Raw genomic sequence first — 4,411 nt, 5'->3', positions numbered from 1 at the left:
GCATTTTGATCATTCTAGGACTGTTAGATAAAAACACTCTTTGAATTGGCTTAACTTGTGACTTCTTGATTGCATCTTGAGTGATAGTAAACTTTCCCAACTGGATTGACACCTTAAGTATTACAACGCATAAGGTTAATTGAGACCAACTAGGAGACACAAAAATCCTAGTATCAATTTGGCGCCGTTGCCATTTGGGATTCTTTTTGCTTCATTTCAGATTTCAAGTTTTGCAAGATTAAGTTCTGTTACACAATCATTCTGAATACTGACTTGCTTTGGTTTTCTGCTTGTTTGTTTTGCATCTCAGGTACCTGTTGATTGCAACCTTGCATGCACACCAGATCAAGAGGGCATCAGAATCTCGTTCCTGTTATCGACGAAAACAATCGGTTGCAACACCCACGACAAGCTCGTCAACCCACTGATCATCCCGCACAAGTCACTATGGAACAACAGCATGAACCACATCAGGGACCACGAAACATTGGTGCGGGGGATGCGCCGAACACTCATACTTAGCGTGCTGGAATCGTCCCTCCCGCCATGCAGAACAACAACTTCGAGATCAAAAGTGGTCTGATCACCATGATCCAAGGAAACAAGTTTCACGGTTTGCCTATGGAGGATCCACTCGACCACTTGGACGAGTTCGACCGTCTTTGCAGTATTACCAAGATCAACGGCGTGAGTGAGGACGGTTACAAGTTGTGCCTCTTCCCATTCTCCCTGGGAGACAAGGCTCATCAATGGGAGAAAAACCTTCCCAAGGGATCAATCACCACCTGGGATGGCTGCAAGAAGGCATTCTTGGCCAAGTTTTTCTCCAACTCCAGAACAGCACGTCTCAGGAATGAGATTTCCAGCTTCACTCAGAAGAGCTCAGAATCGTTCTGTGAAGCCTGGGAGCGTTTCAAGGGTTACCACAGCCAGTGTCCACACCATGGTTTCAGCAACGAGTCACTGCTGAGCACTCTATACCGTGGTGTACTTCCAAAAATCCGCATGCTGCTTGACACTGCTTCTAACGGTAATTTCTTGAACAAAGACGTTGAGGAAGGATGGCAACTGGTTGAGAATCTCGCTCAGTCTGACGGCAACTACAATGAGGATTATGACCGCACAGTTCGCGGAAACGCTGGGTCTAAGGAGAAGTACAAGAGGGACCTTGAGAATGTCAATGACAAGCTTGACCGCCTCTTGCTAAGTCAGCAGCAGACTGTCCATTTCGTATCTGAGGATGACCCTTTTCAAGTTCAGGATGGGAAGGGTGAGCAGTCTGAAGAAATCAACTACGTCCAGAATCAAGGTGGATACAACAAGGGTTATAACCCCTACAAGACGAACCCCAATTCGTCTTACCGGAGCACCAATGTTGCAAATCCACAAGATCAGGTGTACCCTCCTCAGCAGCAACAACAAGGTATGCAAAAGCCTTTTGTTCCTTACAATCAAGGATTCATGCCTAAGCAACAGTTCCAGCAAAGTTCTCACGCTCCTTCCGGACCACCACCTGGATTTTCACCTCAACAAGTTCAACCTACTCAAGCTCCAGATCAAGAAATGAAGCACATGCTACAACAACTTCTTCAAGGTCAAGCTAGTGGTTCTCTGGATACTGCTAAGAAGTTTGCTGAACTCAGTCAGCGGATGGAATGTTCTTACAATGATCTGAATGTCAAGTTTGAAGCTCTTAACTCCAAGATGAAGTATATGGAAGGCAAGACTGTTTCTACTTCTACCCCAACAACTGGCCAACTACCTGGAAAAGCAGTTCAAAACCCCAAGGACTATGCTACTATGCATGCCATCACCACCCAAGTTGTATATGTATGGCTCACTGAGGACACTGAGAGTTTAGATGGGGAGGAATTTCTTCAATATGAAGTTCAGATAAAGGATCCTGTCGAGGTACTCAAGGATCCAATTAAGTCAGCCAAGCAATCTGATCCTGAAGCTACTAAAGAATCCACTGCTCCCAAGGATAAACCTGTGAGATTCATTCCTCCACCATACAAGCCACCTCTACCATTTCCAGTGAGGTTTAAGAAGCAGCTTACTGAGAATTATAAAGCTCTGTTCGAAAACCAAGTCAAGGAGATTGAACTTAGGATGCCTTTGCTTGATGCATTTGCACTTGTGCCTCAATATCAAAAGTTTTTAACTGATTTGGTAACAGAAAGGACCAAAGAGAAGGAGGAGATAGCTAAAGGAGCTCAAGCTAAGGTTTTGGAAGATGAGAGGGTAGTGCATGACATAGGTGGGGTTATTCATGAATGCAAAGCTGTTATTCAGAAGATGATTATCCCAAAGAAGCTAGAGGACCCTGGTTCTTTCACCCTGCCTTGTTCTCTAGGTCCATTGACCTTCAAAAAGTGCCTATGTGACCTTGGTGCTTCAGTAAGCCTCATGCCCCTCTCTGTAGCTCAGAGGCTAGGATTCAATGAATACAAGTCATGCAACCTCCGCTTAATATTGGCTGATAGGACTACTAGATTGCCTCATGGTCTACTAGAGAACTTGCCCATCAAAATTGGACAAGCTGAGATTCCTATTGATTTTGTGGTGCTGGGAATGGATGAAGAGCCTAAAGATCCACTAATCCTGGGAAGACCTTTCTTAGCTACAGCTGGAGCAGTCATTGATGTCAAGAAAGGGATGATTGATCTCAATCTGGGTAAAAACTTCAAGATGAAGTTTGACATCAAGGATTCTAAGAAGAAACCAACTATTGATGGGAAGACCTTCGTGATTGAAGAGAAAGATCATAAAGCTGGGTTTGACATCTTTGAGAGTGTGAATGAGGCAGAAACTGAGGTTTTGGTAACCAAAGAGAAAACTCAAAGTGTCATTCGACCATTCTCCAACTCGAGTGCAGTCGTTACCCTCCCTAAGCGTCAAGACCTGCTTCCTAAACCTCACCAACCGCAAGAGTCAAGTCCTCATGCGCTTGACAGTTTGTATGAACTCCAAAATACTCAGATTCTAAGGGATTCAGTGAAAGAGTTAACAGCTATGGTGAAGGAGATGAGTGGGCAGATCAAGAAGCTCCAAGGTACAATGAGAAGTTCTCCTCCAAGGAAATTAAGGAAGAGGTTTAGGATAATGAAGAAGAGGTGTTGCAGAGTTCAACCACCACCGTGCGTTCTCAACCATCGTCGACTCGAGCAAGGTTCAACCGACGGCATGGAATCAGACTCGACCCATCCTGAGAGGTTCATCACTTTGCACTCGTTCGAGCCACGCCTCCGCTGTCACGCTCGAGCCAATCTCACTCCGCACACGCTCCAACTACCACACTCGAGCCACTCAAGCCAACACCCGATCGAGCCCCTCTCTCGAGCCACACACAAAGTCTCCAGCGAGCCAACTCGTCAGAGAACACTCTCTCTGGTTCCCTCCCTAGCACGTCAATCTTCATATGTGTCACGGGAGCGTCCGCCTTCACTCGCTCCTTCACGCCACTCGTCACATGAGTCCAGGGAGAGAAGGAGATGCGGTTCGCGAGGTTCCAGAGCCTCTTCTAGTCACCGATCAGCGCGTTGTTCTGCAGCTCGAGATGAGCATGAGGTTGAGGTTGAGCGCGAGTTGAAGCTCAAGGTGATCATCAGGGCACGCAAGCGGTTGAGCAGCAAGTCGACCAACCAGCTGATGTCACACCCGCGGATCCCAAACAAGGCGAAGGACAGAGTCAGTTTCACGCTCCTCCTTGGGTGAGCACGGACTCCTTCTTCTACTACTGAGGTACTCCGACCTTTCCTTTGTACATACCATTTCATTCCTACATTGTTTCTGTTGTGATTCTTAAATCCTCCTGCAAATGTCTTACATAGGAGACTGTGTAATTTAAGTTTAGGGGAGGGTTTGAGATGATGTATCTAATGTCGTGTTTTGTGATTCTTATTTCAAATTTTTGCATCATATCATGTTTGAGTCTGCATCCATCTATTTGCATAGAAAAACCATAAAAATTTGAAAAAATTTCAAAACTTTCCACAAAAACAGAGTGTTCATAAAGTTTGCAATTGCATATTAGGATTGAGTCTGGGTTTATTCATATAGGGTTGTTGCATTTAGCATAGGGGTTGATGATGATTGTAAATGCATGATATGTCTATATTTTGTCTCTCCTTAGCCTATTTTTATCATGCATTTAGCTAGGATAACTCATTGGTTTGCATCGTTTTCTAGTTCTTTCTATACACTTTGCACGTCTAGGTAGTTCTTGCATCATCCTTGCATATATTGTGCATTTTGGAGTATTTCAGGTATTTAGGAGACGTTGGAAGCCATTCTCGTCCGAGCCATTGTCACCATCTCCGTTTCGTCCGAGCCATTGTCATCATCTCCGTCTCGTCCGAGCCAATGTCACCATCTCCGTTTCGTCTGAGCCATTGTCACCATCCCCGTC

This window comes from Camelina sativa, chromosome 5 (genome assembly GCF_000633955.1).
Source record: "Camelina sativa cultivar DH55 chromosome 5, Cs, whole genome shotgun sequence".
NCBI classification, from domain to species: domain Eukaryota; kingdom Viridiplantae; phylum Streptophyta; class Magnoliopsida; order Brassicales; family Brassicaceae; genus Camelina; species Camelina sativa.
Note: the sequence above shows the minus strand (reverse complement) of the source record.